Source organism: Rousettus aegyptiacus, unplaced genomic scaffold, assembly GCF_014176215.1.
Source record: "Rousettus aegyptiacus isolate mRouAeg1 unplaced genomic scaffold, mRouAeg1.p scaffold_m13_p_7, whole genome shotgun sequence".
NCBI classification, from domain to species: domain Eukaryota; kingdom Metazoa; phylum Chordata; class Mammalia; order Chiroptera; family Pteropodidae; genus Rousettus; species Rousettus aegyptiacus.
Window position 1 is genome coordinate 58,105,943 of NW_023416310.1, and position 24,734 is coordinate 58,130,676.

Genomic DNA, 24,734 nt, shown 5'->3' on the forward strand with positions numbered 1-24,734 from the left:
CTCCAGTATGGAGACCAGCAAGTTACACACACAGCCTGTAAGTCAATAATGGATATGCTGCAGTGACTGTGCCAAATTCTCAAGGTAAACAGGGCTCAGGGCTCCATGGCCAGTTGCCTCTGTGGCCAGAACATTTGATCTGGCAGGACCAGGGCGGGAGCAGCGACAGGCATCCCATGATAATGACTCATAGCTGTGTTATTGACAGTGCCTGAGAGTGGTGGCACCTGAGAATTGCAGCAGCTGGGGAGGGTGGACGAGCTGCCATCCAACCACCTCCGAGAGAACCTAAATCTCGTCTGGCTAATCACAAGGTGTTGTTGGCCAGTATTCTCCTCCAACCTCAGTGAGGTACAGTCATTTCATGTGAAATACTTTGGCCCTGAGGAAAAGGATAATGGTTCTTATAAAGATAAGCCTTCCCTTGTCTACTCTTTGGTCAGCCTGAGGTGGTTTGTATAAGAAATGAAGGATAAGCAACAGAATCTTTTTATTTATAGGCCACTGTCACTGTCAACATGGGTCTCGTTGAAACACCCTATCCTGATACTTTTACCATTGTATTCAGTCACCAATATATCATTATGTCTCCCTGACTCAGTTGCAAGCCTCCTGAAGGAAAGAGTGGCATCGAACATCCCCAGAGCCTAGCGCTCTACATGGCATTTAATTGATATGATAGTCTGGTCCAGGATTTTCTCTGTGGTTCTACCTTCAGGCTGCTACCACAGACTGCTTCCAAGTGGGGTTTTCCTCCTACTTTGACCCCAAATTAGAGACAGATGGAGACTTCTTAATAAAAACAAAACCCAGAACTTCCAAACTTGACAGTAAACTGAGAATCTCTTCATGAGATCTGGATAGCTGAGCCGTGACATTGCACCTTTGTTCAGGCCCTTAGTCTTTTTCCTCTGCCTGTCCAGCTGTAAAGAAACTCTTCCTCTTATACCTTGTATCACAGCTGGGACATGCAATTCCTGCTTCAAGAAGGACTGGGCAATGATACTTTAAGGATCAGAGCTTTTTTTAAAAAAAAATAAGAAAAAAAATAGCAGATCTTTACTTGTTAGTAGTTCCTCCCCCTCCAGTAGTATTTATTGACTTAACAAAACTCATAATGAAAAATCTACTATAAACTCTCTAATGATTTAAAAAAAAAACATACATACATGTGTGTATATATATATATAGCGAACCATGCCATTTCTACGTTTGCTGGATTATCATATACGTACATGTCATCTGTTGTTTATTCAGCCTACAGCCAAAGGCTCGGTGACTGTGTGGGTTTTCAGAAACCTGACAATGATTCCTTGGTCCCTGAGGTTGGGATGCAACATTCTAAGAAAGGGAAGGTAGCTTGGCTACAAGATACAGCTTGACTACAAACTCAAGAGACCCCCCCCCCCCATTTATGTAAGAGCCCAGGAAAATAAGGGAGCTTTGCCTTCTTAATCTCTTAAGTCTTCCTTCTCTAATACCAGCTCTGAGCTCCCACCCATTCTAGAATGCTTTTCCTTCAGGATACCTCAGAGCAACTTTTGATAACTCCGGTTGGTCTTAGGGACTAGATGCCAATTCAAAGATCTTTGACTTTGTCTAATAAAAAACAAAACAAGAGGTGGGGACTTTCACATGGGAGAGTTCAATGTCCTTAAAAGAATCCTGGGTGTTATCAAGCATGTCCATGAGAATCCTCTGGCCCTACCACCTGTCTCCTTGTCAGCTGCATCTGTTTTGACCTCAGCTTTGGCAGTGTTCCAGTTGTTACCCTTGGCCCATTTGATGTTACTATCTCTCATATAACATTTGGTGTATTGGCCAAGGTTCAGTTTCAAAGAACAACTCCCCCTAGCCAGCTTACACAGAAAGGGTTTAATTCAGAATAGCTTAAAGTTTATAGCATTATTGGAAGACTTAAAGACATAGAATCTAGAAAATTAAGAATTCAGGAACACTCCCAAATCCCCACCGAGGAAAGAAGCCACCAGGGGCTCTGCTTCGTTGGGAGGCTGCCACCCCATCCCACCCCACTCTAGAACTTTTGCTATCATGTCAGAGCAAGATGGATGCCTCTTATCTTGTCACCTCCCTGACCTAACTCAGTTCTGAATTCAAATGTTACCCGAGTGCTTATGGTTGGTGGATAGGAATCAAATTCAGAGCCCTAGATGCAATGGGAAATGTAGTTTCTTACCTGTACTACACAGAAGTCACAGTAGAAGAGGCTGGAGCTGACGTGGAGGGGTGCAATCTACAGGATCCACTGTCCATGGCCACATTTCGCCTTGGCTTTACTCCCACTGGAAATCTTATCCCACACTGTGACCTTGTTAATTCACTGTGAGCTGTGGGCCAGAACTGAAATGAATTTTCCTGCTGGCCAGAGAGGAGACAAATGTGGCAGAGAGTCTTCTAGAAGGCCTCCATGAACGAGGAAAGGCAGTAAGTGAGTGGACAGCAAGAATCAGCAGCAGCCTGTGGAGAAGGACCATGTCAGCTGGGTGCAGGTCCAAACACAGCAGGGAACTGTCCCCTTAGACCTTTTGTTCTCCAAACTAGAGAGGCAAAGGAACTTAACTGGAACCACAAACTGGCCAAGCCAGGAGGGCACTGAGACTATACCTGTGAGCATCCCAGGAATATCTACAGTAGAGAATCTCTAGAAACACAAGACTTTTGGTTTGGACATGCGAGTTATATTTGCCTGACACTAAATTGATTGGACAATATTCTGGTACAAATAAAGAAGCTACCTACCAATAAATTTTAAAATAACCTTCATTATCGAAGAGGGGAAATTTTTTTGTTGTGAGGGTGACTAAAAAAAAACGGAATCAGGTTCTCAGCAATATACTCTCCTTTTTTCTCTCCCCCTGAGTTACGCGGAGTAAAGTCAGTTTCTTGAGACTTCTCAAAGACTTTAAAACAAATGTACTTCTAAATTACCAGGAGATTGCAGGACTAGAGTGGACTGGGTTTCGGAAAATTATTTGTCCACGAGACCCTTTTATCAAGAAGCATGTCTTGGGCTTAGTGTTTTACGGAACATAAGAAATAATTATATTTCCTGCTCCCACCCTCTCCATGCCCTTCAGCTTTCTGTTCTTTTTGCAGAACAGGTCCTCAGTCTGGCATGAGAGGCCCTTCGCTATCTGTTCACCTCCTCTGTAGCCATATTTCCCGTAAATTCTGTTCAAAGATGTGCATTCTTTAGCCAAATTCACCATTTCTGGAACCCATCAAGTTCATTCCTATCTTTTATTCACTAAAGAAGGCTTTATTGGGTTTGTTATGATAATAAAGGCCTAAATCTTGAGGTCCTATCCTAGGTGTGTACACAAAGGGCATTTTGGGTTTAAAAAAGAAATATGTAGATCTATGAGGTTCTGGGAGGCCCTTACAACTCTGAGAAAGTTAATATGAACTAAGTACCACCCTTAAGAGCGGGGGTTTATAACCAAAGGACATTTCTGAAAGCTTCTCTTTTGATGATTTTGGTTATGTACATACTTTGGTTATACAGAGAACAAATTATAGCTTCCTCCTTTAGCCACCATAGAAAAGCAAGCAAGCAAACAATCTCTAGTATCCCCGCAAGCTTAGTAAAGCCAAATGCCTGCATGCTGAGTGGTGTGGTGTGGCCAGGGCTGGCCCGGAAGTCAGTAGGTCCTTGTAGCACTGGACACTATCCCATTCACAGCCTGTCTGTGCTGCACTTCGAAAGGTACCTTTCAGAGAGAAGATTCTCTCCCACCATCAAAGAACCTTTAGTTGGGGTTCTTCTCTGCTCCTCTGCTGAGCTGCTTGTGGCTACTTGGTGCACATTCAAGTTCATGAAGTAGTTGGTCTTTTAACTTAAAAAACAATTCTGAGGAATATGGGAGGCCAGTGTAGTATATAGAAACTGCCCTTCTTTCTGCCTTTTTTTTTTTTTCAGAACTAAGCTCAAGTTTTTCCTATTAAATGGCAAGTTTAATAGGAAAAAGGGAGATGATCATTGGGAGGTGGCCAACGGGTGAGGTGAATGATGCTGACATCGATTTTCCAGCTTCTGCCAGCTTTTCCAGAATAAATTGGTAAAGCAAGGTACTGGTCCTCCAGGCCTCACCCACAAGTAGCCACCACAGCCACACCTGCCCTCCGAGTTTCATGAAAACAGATGGAAATCAGTCACTATTGCACTATTGGCCTCTCTGAGTGAAAATGGGGCTCACCTCCAAGGTCAGGTGAGAGTCAGCCTACTGAAAATACAATTACCAAGGCAACAGGAGGAGTTTGTTGTAAGCATGCACCCCCTGCTTCTGGAATTCAGGAGCTGCTGCAGACTGCTAGGAAAAGGGGACTACAGACTCATCTTACCTCAAAGTACAGCCAGCCACAAGAGAAAGACAGACAAGAGGGGCAAAATGAGCAGGCTGGCAGCCATCCCTCAGAATTCGGCCGTTGGAGGAAGGCATTACAGTGTGGGGCAGTCCTGGCCTTTGCTGAACTCCTTTCCTGGAGGCTCTCTAACCTCAGAACCAAGAGAAGGGCAAAGGTTCCCGTAGTCTTAATCCCAGAACTGTCTGGGCAAACACTGCTTGTTCAAATTATTCATGTATTCATTTGTCATTTAACCACTATTTATGAAGGGCCTCCCCTGTGCCCACTGGTACGTGGTGCTGAGGAGGCAGCCGTTAACCCGAGGGGCCGGACTCTGGCCGAGCAGCCCTGGCCCACTGTGCCTCGGGAGAATGGACGGTATTACCAGTCGAGGAGGAACTGATGTGCAGGAGTTAAAAATTCAAATAGATGAAAATGTAGAGCCAAATGACCTTTGGATTGGACGGGACTGTCAAGATTATACCTCCACTTCCTTATTTTCTGACAGCCGATGTTGTTTCTGTTATACCCAGAAAGGTGACACTTACTGACTCATGAGCAATAGCTTGAACATGGAATTATTTTCTCTAGTTCTGAATCAGCAATGATTCAAACTCTTTTCACCAGTCTTCTCTGACCATTTGCATTGATTTTTAAGGAATGTAATGAGAATTATTCTGTAACCATAGAATAGAGGGGGAAAGGAAAGTGTTTAATTTTCATACCATGCATGTTCAAAGATAACTAATGTCCCTGATACCATTAATGTCATGGCTTCATCAAAATCAACGTACAAGTGATAGGAAGATAAGAGGTAGGGAGGAAAATAAGGAGAAAGAAATAGACATAAAGAAAAAAGTCAGGAGCTTGCCACAGTGACTCTATGATTATGGACAAAGCAAGGTTGGAATTCAATAACGCTATCTCCTGGGCTTCTCATAACCTCTGTGCCAAAGGTTAGAGATCTTTCTGAAAATCGATAAGTAAAGATAACAGCCACCCATTCTCCAGATCTCAGCAACTAACTTTGAGAATGTGAAAGCCAGGTATTGTGCAACATGCTTAAAGAGGCATCGAAATTATAATTGAAAGATACATTACCTTTCTTTATTTACATTTTGGCAATTGAGAGGATAAAAAAAAAAGCCTTAGAACTGGAGGCATCCAGAAAAGCCATCGTAAAGTTGGTATTTAGGGAGGAATTTATTTTATCGTGTATTTAAAGATATCCAAGGAAGGCAATTCCATAGCTTCCTGGATAAATCACTCCAGTGTTTAATAGCTTCCTTAACTTTTTCTAAATCTACTTTCCTGAGTTTATTTAAGATGCTCTGGTTTTATGATCAGGAGTGTTACTCTTTTATATTTTCACAATTCAGCATTATAGTGCAACAACTCTCAATGGACAATGTGAGCCTCTCCAACAGTGAGATTTACGTGAGTTGGCGCAGGTGAATTGGAAGGAACATAAGACACAACCCTGGTTAACTGGATCAGTGGATGAAACCTTTTTTTGTCAAGAACATGTAGCGGAACTCTTGCCTTGAGCTATACTGAGTCGCTGCATGGCCTCCTGTCAAGGCACATTTCATGTTTCCTTTTTTCATTTATTTGAAATATATTTGTTTAATGTACAGGGGTTTTTAAAACTTCTGTTGAACTAGAAAAGGCAGGAAAGTCATAGGTCTCCTATTTTTCTAGCATAGCCCTTATTTCTCAGGCTACACCAATGAAGAGAAAATCAAGGGCCCATGTCACAGCCCAAGAGATTGACCCTCCAGGCCTACCCTATCTTCCTGGAGCTCCAGCTCCCTAGTTGGCCATGCTAAGGTCCCACCCCAGACTTCTTCCTCTCCTTAGTATTAGACATTTTGTTTTGTTTTGTTTTGTTTTGTTTTGTCTGCCCACTACCATCTCCTCCATCAGCAGAAGAGGAATTCTAATTTCCCTGTAGGAATACTCCCCTTCCCCACCCACTGTGTGCTGTCTTGAGGGGACTGTTGACCAAAGGGGCCCTGCTCTCCTCTAGCTGAGGATGAACTCAAACCAAGCTAGGTCGAATATCTCTCTTTCCGGAGAAGGTAAAGTTTGACAGTGTGGCTCCAAGAAAGAAAAATGATCAAGGTGGTTCTCTCCTGGTGTTTTATGTCTAAAGAGACAGTCTGTTGGGTCCTGCTTCCTAGATTCCCCCAAAGTGGTTTTGGTTCCTTTACTTTCAAAGATGGTTGTTCAGTTTTTCCTTTAATCCTGTGAGCTGTCCAATATCCTTCCAACAATAATGTTTCTTTAAAGTTTTTCTCTTGAAATAGTTGATTTCTGTGGCTTGCCACAGAAGAATCCTGATATATTCTCTCACAGCCTTAGGATCCATTATCCTCAGGTAGCACAAGTCCCACAAGCCATGGAATTTGGCAACTCTGGAAAGACAGACAGGTTGTTCTCTGGCCATACAATTCACCTCTAGTTTCTGAAAGACCTAGAAACCCTGGCAGGACAGTGTGGCTGACTCACATTTGTTCTACTCCAGACTCTGATACTTCTAACTACCTCTAACCCCTGGGTCTCCTGTGTAACAACAATCTTTGTTCTAGTTCATTTTGCCTTAAGTGGGATGTCCTCTGTTTTCAAATGACTGATACTACAGCACTTTTAGGTTAATAGTTATTTCTTTGGGGAATTTAGAACAAGCCTTTAGAAGTTCAGATGAGAAGCGATTCTAAGTGAATTTGCATGTAACATGAGGGTAAAATTTTACAGAGAGTGGCAAGACAAATCACAAAAGACCAAGACAAAAAAAAAAAAAAAAAAAAGGTTTCTATGAGCTGAAATTAAAAGATCTCCAAAATATATTCTTAAAAAAAACAAAACCTTTTCATTGTGGGAAATTTCAAACATATACAAAGGGTAGACAAAAATAGTACAATGAAGGTGTGTCCTATAGACACACTTTCCAGCTTCAGCAGCCATGAGCTCATGGCTAATCTTTTTCCATCTATACACTTACCTACTTCCAGTCCTTCCTTCAGAATACATTGAAGCAAGTCTCAAACATCATATTATTCCGTCCACAAATAGTTTAATATATGTGGCTCTTAAAAAGAACCATGATATTTTTTTTACATCTAAAAAATTAATAATTTCATAAGATCATTACATTGAGTTCAAATTTCTCTGATTGTCTTATTTTTTTTTCCAGTTTGTGTTTGTTTTATCAAGGTCTAAATAAGGTATTATATCTAGGGTCCCCAAAAGCACTCCTAAGTTTGGTCCTTCATTATAGGACCCGCGGAAGTTAGCATACAGTTGTGCTCATAGCTATGACTTATTATGAAGAAAGGCTACAAAGCAAAATCAGCTAAGGAAAAAGACACATGTGGTGAAATTCAGAGGAAACCAGGAGCAAGCCTCCAAGAGTCCTTTACCGATGGAGCCACACAGGATGAACTTAATTCTTCCAAGATCAAATTGTGGTAACACGTGTGAAATGTTGTTTACCAGGGAAACTCATTAGAGACTTGGTGCTCAAGGTTTTTACTTGGTGCTGGTCACGTAGGCATCTGCTATCTAGCATATACCAAAATTCAGAAGGAAAGCATACACCATATTATTGTTTTGGTGTATGCACAGTGAGCCATTTTTATCAGTTAGAGAATGGTGAAAAACATCCAAATCCAAGTTTTCCAGATACCCGTCAAGGGCCAAACTTGCAAGCTGACCTTTCTAAGAATAGCAGCCTCAGGCCTGTTATGTTAACTTCTTTCTTCACAGGTACATATATTTTAACTGGTTGATATCTCTTAAATCTCCTTTAATCTACAGCATCCCCTCCATCTTTTTTTCCTCTTGTAATTTATTTATTATCTTCCATAGTCTGGATTTTGTTTATTCTATCTCTGCAGAATTATTTGAAATAGTCTTCTGTGTTTTTTTTGTCTTTCCCATGAACTTGTAATTATATCTATAGGCTTGAACCAATTTAGTTTTACTTTTTAAAATTTCATATCAAGGTAAGTAGTATCGTGTATTTCTACCACATAGTATATTAAATCTGGCTGTCTCTATATTGAGATGCTACTGCCTTTGTTCTAAGCCCTTCATCTATTAATTCATGCACAGTACAGAATGTCAGAAATCTAATTCTATCATTCCTTCTTCATTAACTAGAATACTTCTATAAGGAGAAAATTCCCTCATCATATTTGATTACTCAATGATATAGTTTGTATAAAAGTGCTTGATTCACTATCCCCTCCTTTTTTCTAAAGTTTTAAATTAATGAGAAACTCTAAAATTCTCCAAAGGTGACATATTTTTGGAGTGTCTTTTGAAATTATGGATTTAAATATATGTGATGATTTTCAATCCTGTTGATGCTCATTTTGTTCCATCTTTTCTCAGAAGGAGCCTATATAGCCATTACTGGTCTCCAGTTTTCTTACTTTCTTGTAAAGCACGTTATTCCAGATCATCTTATACATTTCTTGCCCAAATCTGAAATGAACTGTTTCTTCAAAAATTTCTGATTCCATCAAGTGAAAATTGGTATTTAGACTTTTGGGTGCTAAGGAGCCAAACTACTCTTAAATTTAAAGAAGAAGAAGAAGAAAAAGAAGAAGAAGAAGAAGAAGAAGAAGAAGAAGAGAGAGAGGAGGAGGAGGAGGAGGAGGAGGAGGAGGAGGATTATAGGTAGTCTTCTGGGAGGAGGATTCAGTCCTGCCTTCCTTCTTCCTTCCTTCCTTCCCTCCTTCCTCCGAAGGAAAGAAGGAAAGAAGAAAGAAAGAAAGAAAGAAAGAAAGAAAGAAGAAAGAAAGAAGAAAGAAAGATGCAGAATAGGGCATAGTATGTTTTTAAAAAGTGGGAAAATAATAAATATTAGCATTAGCTGAATTTGCATAAAGAAGCTCTAGAAGACTTTACAAGAAACCAATAAAAGTGGTACTTATTTGGGGGCAGAAGAAGGGGTAAGGAGTAGATTTTAAAAATCACCTTTGAAACCCTTTAAATATCACAAAGTAGAGTATACAGACATATAAACTCTAATAAGTCAAACATAGTAAACATTGGAACAGATTGTTTTTGCCTCTGATAAATACCAGGTCAAATTATAGGCTTGAGTTTTAGAGTTATTTTGAGTGATGAATACTTATCTTTATATTTTTTCTAAAAGGGTAATTGGTTATTTTCTTATATAATATAGATTAATTTCATTCTTGTGTGCAAGAACAAAGAAACAGTAAAATTATTAGCTTAGAAACCTTAAAACAAAGCTTTGTTCCCAGCCCAAATCAACACTTTATCCAGTTTAATACCCAGTTCAATATTACAGATGACATTATAAACAAAAATAACGTTCTCTTCTCTTAACTGGTTGATTCTCTGTGATAGAAATTTACTAACAAACACGGAATCACTACCCACAAAATTTTCTGCATTGATTTCTCACCTATTTTCACTGTTCATTTTTGTCTCAGAGAAAGTCTTCCAATATACCTTTACAAACGATTTTTAAAAATAAGTACAGAGCCATGAAGTAGCTACTTGACAATTTATAATAACCTGGATGACAAAGATTAGAACTCAACAAAGAAATACACTGTAATTAAATTTTATAATAGTCACATTCATAAATAGGTTATGAATTTAATTACATATCAATACAGTGGTGCCTATTTTATCCAAGTGCAATTCATCCCAATTACTTGAACACAAACTTTATTCAATAAAAATTTTTAAAAAAATAGCAAGTAAATTTCACCACCACTATCAAACTAAATGTAGACAAAATAAAAAAGAAATAGAAGAAAATATCCACATTCATGAAAAGTTGTGATCTATAGAACAATCACATTAAAGTCCAAGTGTTTGTTAGTAAATCTCAGAAATTACTCCGAATCACATTACAGGGAGTATGTACTCAGTAAGGCATATATGTCAAAAATATTCTTCAAGTGAGAAAGTGAGCAAGGTAGGAAAGAGAGAATTTCTCTCTACTTCTCTGTTCTTGTGAAATAAAAAACAAGTACTTTCCTCTCAACAAAAGGTGATAGAGAGGGAGCGGAAGGAAAAAAAAAGAACCAATCAGAATCAGAAAACTAATTTTGTAGCGAGGTTCAGAGTAGTAATTATATAGGGAGGTTCATGAGATTCCTAACTCCAAAGTGAATTTCTCTAATAAAAAAGTTTACCTACATTTCTCACGAGTAGTTATTATAGGACTGGGACTGTCACATGCATTTATATAATCATAGTTCACAGGCACCAAATCCCAGCAACTTGCAGCTAAAGGGGGGGAAAATGCCACATTTAAACAATTAGCTAAGCCAATGGGTGAGCTACAATTACCATCCATTCTCTACCAAGTGTCAATAGAATGTTTTTCTTTAAAAGGAAATTAAAAAGCATTTACCAAGATCTGTTCCATAACAAAGAGACAGAATACTAAGAGAATCTAAAAATATCGGTTAGCTCTCCTAGCACATGAGGACATAGGCACTTCCATGGGAAGAAGAAACCAGTAATTGGCAACTGTTTATTATTCTGTAATCATTTGGCATCTCTTGTCGACTTGCTCTTTTATCTTTTCCCTATATTAGGTTTGGGCTATTGGTAGCTTCCATGGCTAAAGACCTACTACTAAATATTAAATATTAAAACATATTGTGGTTTTCTGAACGTTGTCTGTGTTCCTAAACCAATTTGGGGGTTTTAAAAATAAAAACAAAGCATCTTTAATTCTGTACGAATCAAAACATTATGGACCCATGAAGCTAAAATCACTAGGAACATTTTGCCGATCTAATGTACATTATGCTTAACCAGAATGTCACACAGTTTTATTAAAAAAATAAAATAATCTGGGAGTTAGTAGTCCCCAAATTCCATAAGTTTAGATCATATGTATCATTCCTGCTGTCTAGTACCACACACACAGAGTTCCTATGTCTATTAAACAGGTCAGTTTAGTTCAAGGGTGACAAATAAAATATTTATAAACATCTTGTTTATAGTATTTATTTCTGTGTATTACATACCAATATTCTTTTCTTCCATTCCTAGTCAATCTGAGTTTGGTTTTCTTAATGAGGATAGGTGAATCTGAAAATCTGTTCAGCTGCTTTATCATTTGTACTCCATAGTGCATGTCGGCCAGAGTGAAAGCAGGAGAATGTATACAGGAGAATGCTCTCAATGTAAGAGGCTACTCCTAAGTCTGTCACTATAACAGCCAAGAAGAGAGGAACCAGCAACCAATTCAGAGTTGGGCACTAGATTCTGCTCATTTGACAAACCATCAGCAGACATGTGATGTTGGTGAAGGCTGTTTGCCAACCAGAAAGTAAGATACTACTCAAGGACATATCTCTAAAATATCTGAAGGTGACCAGAGGATCCACACTGTAGACAAAATGAATAGCAGACATGAAGAAATGAAGGGAACCATAGCTTCATAGACTGAATCGTATTTCAGGGTAGTGTTTTATAACCTTTGAGAGACTTAATAAACTCATTGGAAGAGTTACAGATCATGCACAACCAATAATCATTGTAGCGAACAGGTCTCTATATAAGAAATTAAACAAGAATAGTTCATACGAGGTCTTGACTACCACAATCGCAGTCATTATATAGACAAAAGAAATAGTCACCTGGCTAATGTCGTACCCACCCCCATGGCAAGAAAAGTATCCCTGTGATACTTTCCCCAGTGGTACAGAATGAAAGAAAACAAAACTATCCATGACAAAACACAGACACCAGATGATCCTCATCCGAAGAGGAAATACATAGTTACAGCAAAGTAAACACATGACCAACTCTTTAGGCTATGGTCAAAGAGCTCCCCTAAGGGAGTGTTGGAATTGGTTCAATAGGCTTGCTCTCCTTCCACACCATCTAGATTGTAGAAGCTGAAGATGCCCACTACAGTCCAAACCCAATCAGGTACATGCTTGTGACCAGGTGCTGAAGCATAAAGGTCAGGATTAAAGTATACCATAAGTAGGAATTGAATACAATGAACAGAAAGCCAGATAAGATTATCAGGTTTGGAGCTGGCCAAGTAGGAAACATCTTTACTATAGTGTTCCCAAATGGATGCATGATATATAGAGAAAGTAGATTGGTATCCACAGTACTGTACTTTGCTGATCAAAGCCAGTCAGCTGCTCCTGGCTCATATATTGGTAATTAGACATGACAAGCTGAACACCGAGGGGCCACTTGGCAGCAACTCTCACTAACAAGGTGCAGAAACGCAACCCCCTTGAGCAAAGATGGAAAGACCTGGGCTAGCAAAGCAACAAATACTTATCTTTAAATACTAGAATCTCACTCAGCATAGCATGAAGTAATACTAGGAGCAATGATTAGGAATTAAGACCAACTGCAGAGACTCTCAAGCCTGGCTGCACAATAAAATCACTTGAGGAAGAAGTAAAATTCTCTGTTTGCAGATGTTATGATCTTATGTGCAGAAAACACTAACGAGTCTACCAAAACAAAACCAAACAACAACAACAAAACCCTATTAGAAAGGATAAATGAATTCATCATGGTAACAGGATATAAAGTCAACACACAAAAATCAGTTGCATTTCTATACACTTACAATGAATGCTCTGAAACAGAAAGGAAGAAAACAATTCCATTTATAATAGGCAAAAAGGAATAAAATATCAAGAAATTAGTTGAGGAGGTAAGAGACTTGCACAATGAAAATTGCAAAGCATTGTTGAAAGAAAGTAAAGAAGACATAAATAAATGGAAACACAACCATGTTCATGTGTTGGAAGACTTAATATGGTAAGATATTAATACTATCCCAAGTGATATACAGATTCAATGCAATCCCTATCAAAATTCTAGTGACTTTTTTTTGCAAAAATAGAAAAACCCATCCTAAAATTCCTATGGAATCTTAAATGACCCTGAATAGCCAAAACAATGACCTTAAACAAGGTACAAATTTAGATGACTCACACTTCTTGATTTCAAAACTTACTACAAAGCTACAGTGATCAAACCAATGTGGTATTAGAATAAAGACAGACATATAGACCAGTGGAATAGTGAGCCTCCAAAGTAAACTCTCAACTATATGGTCAAGGGATTTCTGACAAGGGTGCCAAGACTATTCAATGGGGGAAAGGACAGTCTTTTTAACAAATAGTGCTGGAAAACTAAATATCCACATGCAAAAGAATGAAATTGGATCTTTACTTTATGCCACATACAAAAATTAATTCAAAATGGATCAAAGACCTAGATGCAAGACTTAAACTATCTAACTCTTAGAAGAAAACATAGGGTAAAATCTTCATAGCATTAGATTTAGCAATGATTTCTCAGATATGACACCTAAGGTATAGGCAACAAAAGGAAAAATAGACAAATTGGACTTCACGAAAAAAATTTAAATTTGTGTCTATAAAAACACTATCAATAAAATAAGAAGGCAACCCACAGAATGGAAAAAAATGCATAAATCATATATTTAATAAGAGATTAATATCCTGACTATAGAGATATCTTCCAAAACTCAACAACCAAAAATGAAACAACTCAATTCAAAAATGATCAAAGAACTTGAATAGATATTTCTCCCAAGAAGATAAATGAATGGCCAATAAGCACATAAACAGATGTTCAACATTACCAAACATTAAGGAAACGCAAATCAGAACAATGATAAGATACCACCTCACACACATTAGAATGGCTACCATAAAAAAAAAAAAAAGGAAATAACAAATGTCGGAGAGGAATGGGGAGAAATTAGAACCTTTGGACTGTAGTGGGCATCCTCAGCTTCATGTGCTGTGTTGGTGGGAATGTAAAATGCTGTGGGAAACAGTACGGAGGTTCCTCAAAAAGTTAATAATAGAATGACCATATGATCCAGCGATTCCACTTTTGGGAATATATACAAAAGAACTGAAAGCAGGGTCTCAAGAGATATTTGTGCAGCCATGTAGCATTCTTCACAATAACTAAAATGTGAAAGCAATCCAAGTATTCATAGACAGATGAATGGATAAACAAATTGTGTTATATACATACAATAGAATATTATTCAGTCTTAAAAAGTAAGGGAATTCTGACATATACTAGACCAAGGATGAGCCTTGAGGATATTATGCTAATTAAAATAAACTGGACAACAAAAAGATAAGTATTGTATGATTCCACTTATACGAGGTACTTAGAGAAGTCAAAATCAAATAGACAAAAAGCAGAATGATGGTTTCCAGGGGCTGGGGATGAGGCAATGGGAGTTGTTATTTAATGGATTTAGAGTTTATGTTTATAAGGTGACAAGAGTTCTGTTATGTGTATTTTGCCACAATACGAAAAAAAATTTTTTTTAATCACCTGAGAGCTTTTAAACAGTGTGATGCCCAGGCTGCTCCTCCGACCCATTAATTACGTCGGACTCTAAGGGAGGGATCCAGGTGTCTGTATTTTTTTTTTTTTTTTTGGCTCCACTAGTGATCCAAGTGCAGTTAGAGCAGAATCCCAGCACACCAAAGGCAAAGTAGATGCCACTGCTCCCTCCTCAAGCTCTTCAGGAACAATACTGAATGGAATGTTGGGTAGCATCACCTATACATTAATAAAATATAGCAACCTGTATTATTTAAATGGCTATTTCTCTTCTTCCACTCTGTCCCACTGTTGTTTCTTTCCCTCTTCCTCCTTCCTTTCTGCCAAGTATATATAATCAAATTTATGTAATTCAGTGTTTGTACGATGCTCTGTCCTTCCTCCATTGGTTTGTTTTCCAAAGCAGAGACTCATGCTTTAACTGCCTTTTCATCTCTCAATTTATATCTTGTCTCAAGATCTAGATCCAGTCCCTAACTCTCTACCTGCCTCCCCTTTACCTTTTATTCCAGAATAATATAGTCGTCACCTAAATCATATGCTTGAGAAACTTCCTGGACTTCTGGCATTCCTGAGATGGGTGTATAAATCGAGTCCCTCTGGAATTCTCATTCTTTCATGTTCGCTGCATAGTGTTTGGTACTCAGCGCTTAGTAAGACATGTTGGTTGACTGAAGAGAAGTCTTCTTTGGGTACTGAGAACAGGTATGGAGTTAGTTGTTGACTGAGTTGGTTGTTAAAGGCAGGACACTTAGGGACAGTGGAAAGAGGAAAGCTCCTTCTGTGTACTGGGCCCTATGCAAGACCCTAGGGACCCAGTTATGAAAGGCACAGCACCTGCCCTAAGGAAATTACACTCTAAGGGGGAGGTAGGTAATTAAACAAGTGATTAAAATGCCTTATGGTAAGTACTGTGCTAGAGGTGAGCATGGGTTTTATGGAAAGCAAAAGAAGGGAACCAAAACTACCTAGAGGAGGTGGGGAAGAAGTCAAGGAAGACTTCTTGTAGGAGGCACCATAAGTACTGTATTTCATTTTTAATTAAAAAAATATACAGGTAACATAGATTCATTACAGAAAATTAGAGTGAATGAAGAAAGGACACTGAAAATAAATATAAACACCTTTTTAAAAATATGCTAACTTGTGCCAGGTTGGAGGGAGTTATGAGATCAATCCCTTGTATACTGTGCTGTCTTGGAATGCCATGCTTGGTGACAAATGCATGGAAATATTGACGTACTGCTATTCTGAAATCAATCCTTTACAAAGAGGTAGGGTCCCTGGAAAGGCAAGAGGAGGAAGGCCTGGATCTCATGCTGTGGTCTTTAGAAGAGCCCCTCTTCATCTTCGGATTGTTGGTAACAAAATCTACCCAAGCAGTGAAAACTTTGAGTGGTCCTTCTGTTTAGAGTGTGCCTTGGGCCCTATTTTATTTTTCATTTCATCTACCCCATAAGCACTAAATATATGTCTCCAACTGTCTAGAAGGTGTGGAATGCAAAAGAGGATATAGATCTAGTATTCCTCTAAGTAGCTACCAGTTTTGCCAGAAACGTAAAATGAACACTGACATTCTGGTTTCGGCTCTTCCAGCTGACACTACAATTTCTCCTGTTCCTTCCGTAGCCACTCTTTCACTTCTTATTCTCTAGTAGTGGTGTCAACAGGGTTTGCCCTTCCACACAGAGAGGCTGATTGAATGGATTGTGAGGTGCTAGCAGAGGAATCATCTTCCTTAGAAATACTCTGAGGCTTTAGATTCAGTTTAGGTCTCTGTCATCATGCCTATGATCATCTCTGGAGCTCCATAATCGATCAGTTCATCAGTCAGATCTGTTCATGGTATGCCCTCCCCTCTGTAGTAATCACTCCTACAGTATCCACTACCAAGTGCTCTTCTGGCACTCTGTGCTGGAATCATACATAGCTTCTGTCGTAGTCTCTGCTGCCTCAGTCATCGTAGTGATCCCAGCCCTCACATCACCCCATATCCTGGTGTAGGTCATCACAACACCCATCATGATATGGGTCTAAATCGTAACAATCTCAAAACTTATCTCTAAAGCTATGATCACCTCTTCTGGACAGGTAGTCATAAAATCTGTCTGTGGCAGAATAGGCCTTCCAGTCTATGTCTATTTTGTTAGAATCCCAATTTCAATCTTAGTCACAAGATCAATCATTCTTGTCATTATCCTGTGCTTGATCAACAATGTCCACCCAAAATTCTTCTCTTACCTAGAAACCCTTCATTTGAGGCTCAGGGCACTGAGCAAGAAATCCAAACTCAGGTTCTCGAACTCGACATAACCCAAATCTTTCAACCTCTCTGGATTTCTGGGTTCACACTGTAAACAGACAGCACTGATATTTAATCCTCTAAAGAATTTCTTAACCCATTTCCCATTTAGAAAAAAAAAAAAAAAAAGTACAGCTCGCTGCCAGCGTTATTTTAATTTTAAATAAATACTCTCTTTGAGGCTGAAGCAAATCTGACTGGTTTTCAATGTGAAAATAAAATTAAAAAACTGTTCTTGGAGTTATTTCTAAACAGAACGTCTCTCTAATCCTAATGTAACAAAAATGTATATGATCAGTATTTAACAATATTTTTCATGTGGTAAATTTCAAAGCATGGAACAGCACAAAATGGAACATCATATTCTGCACAAAAATGTCGTATTTCTCTCCGGATCTCCTTGCCATGCTTGTCATTGTGCAAGCAGCAAACTTTGACTAACCAGTTGGATTCTGTTTCCCTGATGCTGGTGGCATGCTCTTGGGGAAATGTCTCCCAGACAGGCTAAGGGGTGTGACATCATTGGAGTACTGATAACCTCCAGGATGTTGCTGCCCTGGCTTGTGATATCTCCAATATCTCAGTCTCTTGTGAATCTAGTCTATTTCTATTTTTTTCTTCTAATTTTCTGTCACTTGATTCTATTTATTGACATGGCTTATAGATTTTTGCTCTAGACAATATGTATGAATATTTGTAGGAATTCTACCTGATGTTTTCCTTCTCCAGAGATAATTTAATTTTCTTCTGGCAGAAAGAGGAGAGGCAGATTGCCCTAATCCATTTAAAGAAAGTAGTACTTTAAGGCTGTGTTTAGGTTTTATGAGGTTTATTTCCGCGTTGTCCTTTACTCCTATTTCCAGTCTGCCTGGAGTACTGATTGAAAACCTGGAGGCGTTTTTCAGAGCTCTGACTCCTTGCTCGGCCCTGACTTCCAATTTTGGATGTCTCAGTAAAATGAGACTATTTCACTTTTTAGCCTCTCCATCTGCCTTTTTCTGCTTGGGTTTGCATCTACCACATGAACGTATTAGGAATAAGCAAATGCTTTGATGGGAAGAATAGGGTGGAATATCAACTAACTTTTCAACAATCTCTTTTCTCTGGGATCTGAGTCCTTCCAATCCTGGCTTTCTTGCTAGATGAACTACAAAATGGGCCCATTTGTTGTTTTGGTAGGTCTGAGAAGCTCTAAGCTGCATCTTTCTGCTTGGCTTTTAGGTCCTGCATGTTTTGCTTAAAATTTAGCAAATGTCTTAAGTTGGGAAATGATGGAGAGCGTTACCTTGCTCTCATTGCATTTTCTTTATTTCATTCCTGGCCTCTCAAGTCCTAGATGCCTTGTTGCTTTCTGATACCTTCAAAGATTGTGTGTGTGTGTGTGTGTGTGCGCGCGCGCGCGTGTTTTGCGTGCGCGCATGGCGCTTAATCTAACTTTATAGTAATTCTCAGTGAGATCTGAAACAGCTCTTATGTCAAAGCTGAAAACAGTTGCCCAAATATCGACGGCTAAGATACAGTTTTCAGTGTGGCCCATTTACAAAATTACATGCTGTGTGAGAATTTGATTCTCCCAACACTTTTCTTTATTTGAACCATGTGGAATACCTGCTTTCAGAGAACGTGTTTTTTGTTTTTTATTTGGCAGGAATGAATCTTTCATTCATATATATATATATGTATATATACAGCTTATTTTTTCTCTGTTGCCTATGACAATTAAAATAGTATTACTTGCTGCTAATTTGATAGACACAAATGTGAGCTTGGGCCTGAAATGCCAAAGAGGTTTTGCCAGATAATCTCACAATTATATTTAATTTAAAAAATTATCATCCAAATGAAATTATAAAATTAAAAAAATTTTAATCTTACTCTGTACTTGCTAACCATGAAGGCTATGTGGCAGTACCCATGTGAGAAATAATTTTGCTTATGGTTAGTGACATAAAGCTATGCTTTTCATTTGTGTTTACTTATTGCTACCTGGTTTAGATTTTCTAAAATGTAAAATTGTGTAAATATTCTCTACAAAGAAATTAGAGAAAGCACTATAGAAAAAAATTGAAATGAAGTGACCAAAGGGAATCCCTGGTGCAAATGACCCATGAAAGTACCTGGTGCAAGTGACCACTGAGAGCCTTTGGAGAAAGTGACCTCAGAGAACTTCTGGCACAAGTGGCCAAAGAGCACCTGGTACAAGTTAACACATGAGACTTAGTGAGAAGCAGATTGTCCTAGAGCACAGAGCAAGTTACTTGGAGTTCAAAAATCAGTGCTAATTAGTGCCTCCATTTCCTGCTACATTGGAAGAATTCCATACAACTCAAAGAATAAAACTATCCCCAGACAGAAAATGAAAGCAATGAAGCCATTTAGTAAGACTTTTCCAGGACAAGTGTCTTTGTGCATTTTAGGGAGTGTGACACTTAGAGGTCCTGAGTTCTAGCTGCTGGCTGCTCTCATTTTTGGCAGGTTCATAGGGGTTCAATTATGAAGAAGCAAGGTTGAAGAAAATGCACTGATATTTCTCAGAGTAATGCAAAGTCCTTATTTTATTATGAAACAGGATTCTTGCAAGTTATAAAGCAAGTAGAAATTCCTATCCTACTTAAGAGTTTAGCCTCTGAAAATCTCTGATACTAAACTTTTTTTGGATACATACACATGCACACAAGCACATGTATATTTGCATGTGAGTATATACACAGGGACATGTTTCTGCATTTATGCATTTAGGCCTGCAAATTCCACTTTTGGAGAGATCTGTCTAGGACTGGACTAAATTGTGTAAATTTGGGAGTTGATAATTATCAGTTACTGTCCTAGCGAAGCCTCAAGGCATTTTTTTAGACTCAATCTTCAGATAAGGGAAAAAATACTCATAATGGATGTGGTAGACTGAATGAATGGTCCCAAGTCTTCTCTCCCTCCTCTCTGGTAGTAATACGAATCTACACTCTAGCCATGGCCTCTTGGTATATGGAGTATGTTTCCCCACCCTTTTACTTTGGACTTGGCTATATGGCATACTTTGCCTACAAGACTGTCTGCAGATATGTGAAAGCAGAAATGTGTATGCGTGGTGGGGCTTGCCCTCCTCCATTTTCATTATTGCCATGAGAACATGACCCGAGTAGCTTATTCTTCCATGAAGGATGAAAGATCAGCAGAGCAGACCTGGAGGTTTAGAGCTCGGCTTAGAGCTAAGCCCCAGATGACAGGCAGATGCACAAGGAAGAATAAGTGGCTATTGTTGAGCCATTGAGTTTTAGGGTGGTTTGTTATGCAGAATTATTGTGACAGTAGCTGACCAGCACAATGTGGAGGCAGTGAGTCCTTGGCTAAGACCAAATCCTGTGGGTAGGAAGGGGGAAAAAGAGAAAGTAGGTGTATCTAAGATACAGGAAAATGAGGGCAGTTGAGCAGGGTTATGAGCAGAGGTATGCATGTGAGTGGACCCCTATAATCGGTGTAACTTTTGGGGTCCTTTTCTTTTTAATTACCCCAGCCTTTTGGTAAAGTTTGATCTGCACACACGGTCTTGCATGGTGGGCATAGAGAATAAAGTCTGAGCTGGAACCTGTGGTGGAGGGCAGACCCCTACTCAGGGATTGTGTCCAGGAATTCCAGGCAGTGACTACAGTGAAGTGGCCATGACCCACAGTCAAGATGCAAACAGCTGAGGTGAACTTGCAATAGCCAGGAAGAATTTTCTAGAAGAAATTTAAGGCTTTGAACTGAAGAGTTGGTAGGCATGGTAGTGGAACAACCCCTAATTTAGGCTAGCTTTTTGGGGATCCCAGGCCCTTTTCGCACAGGCCCTAAGAGTAGTTGTCATTTTAAAGGTTGAGACAGCCACTAGAAGACCAAGCTTGTTATATGCTCTGCATTCCCTAAGCTGGACCTCCTGAATTCCTCTTTCCATCCTTGTCATCTAACCTGCACCAAGCAACTTTTAATACTTAAGAAAGGTGTACCCCAAAACTTATTTACATGTCATATGTTACATCAAACCAATCCACATTTAATTTTGTCTTGTCACTTAACCAGCTAACAATCTTTGAAATTTGTTTTCAAACAAATAATATCTCAGTGTTCACACACCTCTGCCTTTTGTTTGTTTTGTATTAAGATCAGGTTCATATACAATAAAATCCACCCTCTTTAGATGTATGGTTCTATGAGTTTTGACAAACTTATATACTTGCAGAACCACCAACAAGACCTGGAATATTTCCATCATTCATTAAAGGTTCCTTGTTATCCTCTGTCATCAATCTCATCTCTTTGTCGCCATAGTTTTGCCTTTTCCTGAATGTCATATAGATGAAATAATGCAGTATACAGTTTTTATATCTGCCTTTTTTTCACTTAGTACAATGTTTCTGAAGTGCATCTATGTCATTCATGTGTCAGTAGCTCGTTCCTTTTAATTCCTGAGTAGTTTTCAATCATATATATGTATCGTGATTTATCCATTCACTAGTTCGTAGACATTTTCAGTTTTTCCAGTTTTGTCAATTATGAGTAAAGCTTCTCTAAACATTTGCATATAGGTCTTTGTTTAGACATCTGTTTTCATTTCTCCTGGGTAAAAACCTTGGTTGGGGTTGTTAGGGCATATGGTAAGTGTATGTCTAATTGTATAAAAAACTGCCAAATGTTTCTAAAATAGTTTTACCATTTTGCATTCAGACCAGCAATGTGTGAGACTTTCAATTTTCCAAATCCTCATCACCATTTGATATTGTCTTTTTTTTTTTCAAAAAAAAATAGCTGTTCTGATATAAAGTAGTATCTCACTGTATGTATTGCTTTGAAGCAATTGTTCATGCTAGATTCAGGCACAGATATAATCACTTTCACAGCACTGTGGTAGATCATATTTTTCTTCAAAATCCTGTATCTGTGTCTTTTGTCATGTGACTTCGCAGTTTTTCTCACTAAAGGCAGGGTGTGTTTTCCTGCTTCACTGATGTGGGGTCACATGCTTTAGCCAAAAGGTTGTGGGTGGAAGTAATAGTTCTGACTCTAGCCTCAAGAGGCCCTATAAGTTTCCACCCATCTTTCTGGTGTTTCTTTCTCCATTGTCATAAGAAAAATGTGTTCTGACTGGATCAGTCAACCCTCAGGTGAAGGGTGTGAGAGTATATTTTTATTGTTTTAAGCCTCTGCATTTTTGGATAGTTTCTTACACAGCATTATTACGGCAATAGTCAACATATATAGCTTATTTTACTGTGTGGCAAACTCTGCTGGGTGCTTACCCATATAAATGCTTCCTTTACAAATATTTTGAATAGAGACTGCACGAAAGGAAAAAAATATATATATCCATCCCATAAACACTTTAAAAGATCTCCCAAATCACTAGTCATCAGGGAAATGCAAACCAAAACCACAAATACCATTGCATATCCAATAGAATAGCAAAAATTAAAAGATTGATAATATCAAATGCTGGTGAAAATATGGAACAATTGGAACTCTCTGACACCACTAGTGGGGGTATAGAGTAGAACACTTTGGAACACTTTTTGGCTTATTAGACATTTACATATCTTCTTTTGTACATGTATTATACTTTAATAGAATAGATTAAAATTTTCCTTTATTCTCACTCGCAGAACCCCAATTTTGTTCGGAGTGGAAGTATGCTTCCCTTGTAGGTCAGGGTGACTGTCTGACATGATCTTGGCCTGTGAAATGTAAGAAGTCCCCTACTGGGGCTTCTAGAAAAGCTCTTTGACAGAGCAGATTCAGGTGGTACATGTCTTTTGCTGTTCCTTTTTTCTTACTTGTAAGGAAAAAGTGATGCTGGAATTGCCATCCTGACACCATGAGATGACAAGCACAAGAAACAAAAAGCGGACATGAAGGATGGGAAAATAGAAGAAGCATAAGAAAAAATATAGTCACGTGACCCTTAACATTCTGAGAATTATGTCAGGTGATTTTGTCATGTGAATACCATAGGGTGTATGTACAGAAACCTAGATAGTATATCGTACCACACACCTAGGTTATATCGTATAGCCTGTGCTCTTAGGCTAAAAACTGTACAGCATATTACTATTCGCTATTCAAAACAACACAAGACAAAATCAAGCACAAGAGGAAATGATGCAATTAAGAAATGTGGTAAACATGAGATGTATGAGGCTGCTGGTGGTGTGACATGGCATACTGTTTTACAACAAACTTTTTTTTTGTAAGTAGAAAGAGTACACTCTGAAATAACAATAAGAAAAGAAATATAGTATAGTAAATACATAAAGCAGTAACATAGTTGTTTATTATCATTATTAAATATTGTGTACTGTACAAAATTGCATGTGCTATACTTTTATAAGACCGGCAGTGCAGTAGGTTTACATTAGCATAACTACAAATACAGACACATGATTAATGAGTTGAGCTATAACATTAGGACAGTTATAAGGTCACTAGGTGATAGAAAATTTTCAGCTTCATTATAATCTTATGGGGCCACCATTCTACGTGCAGTCCATCACTGACTGAAACATTGTTATGTGAGATGTGCTTGTAAAAACACTTGTGGAGCTGTTTTGTCAGTAAGAAAAATAAATCCTGTACTTATTTCAGCCACTATATGACAGGATTTTGTTATTGACAACCGAATATAATCTCAATGGATGCAGACTTTCTTTGGCAATGAACTGAGCCTACAAGTCTAAATCTCCAACCTGTTTTCTGGACCTTCTGACCTTGCTCAGTTTTAGAATCTTAATTGCTCTCATCAGCTCTGGCTCAGGCACGTTAAGGACCCGCTTCTTTTCTGGATCAGACTCACCCACCAATCAGCTATCAGGTCTGGTCCTAATTTTTCTTACACTTCCCTGAGGTACTCAGACGCAGATTCCAGAGTTCCCATGCAGTCACCATGACTTTCCATGCTGCACTAAAACTCTCACACTCTTTTCCCTCCTTCAAGTTATTTTTCCAGTCAGTTAACCATGATGTAGGACTTTTCTTCTTTTTCAAATGAAAATACTTGCATTTTTATTTTTATTTTTATTTTCCCTGAGTACAGAGCTTGACTCTTACTGGCATTTTCCACCACTGCATTCTTCTGTCTATGCATTTTTTTTTTATCATAGTATTTATCTTCATGTACATAATATAAATATATGTGTGATTATTAGAGTAGTGTCTGTCTCCCTACATTGATGTTAAGCTTCAGAAGGGCAGGGACAACTGTTTTGTTCATGTCTTTATTCCCATTACATGTAGGTGGCCACGTGATACTCCCTGAATCATAATAATAAATAAATGAATGAACAAAACTTCCACATCATGCTATGATAATTTTTTGAAAAATTAAGCCATAAAGGTTAGGTTCACTAAAATAACTACACTAGCTAATTTTGAATGGGCCATTACAAGTAATCAACAATCATTTTTCATCTCATGTTAACTTTCTGACACCTTCCTCATATTATTTTATTCCTCACTTAGGCAGATCTCATCTCCTGTTTTGTTGAGTATATAAATGATCTAGTAGTTTGAGCTCTCTCATCTATTTTCTCTTTATTTCAAAATAACTTATTCTCTAGGAGTACTTCCTAATCTCTATACTTTCAACATGGAAGATATGACCTTGTTTCCTCCAGATACTCTGGGATCTTTCTTCCTTAATCACCCTATAGCAACTAAAATC

At 38.5% G+C, this 24,734-nt stretch overlaps 1 pseudogene; it reads right to left on the bottom strand.

Annotated features, from left to right (window-relative positions):
• Positions 1-11,388: 11,388 nt before the first annotated feature.
• Positions 11,389-12,560, bottom strand: LOC107512387 (annotated as a pseudogene).
• Between the last annotated feature and the right edge of the window lie 12,174 nt (positions 12,561-24,734).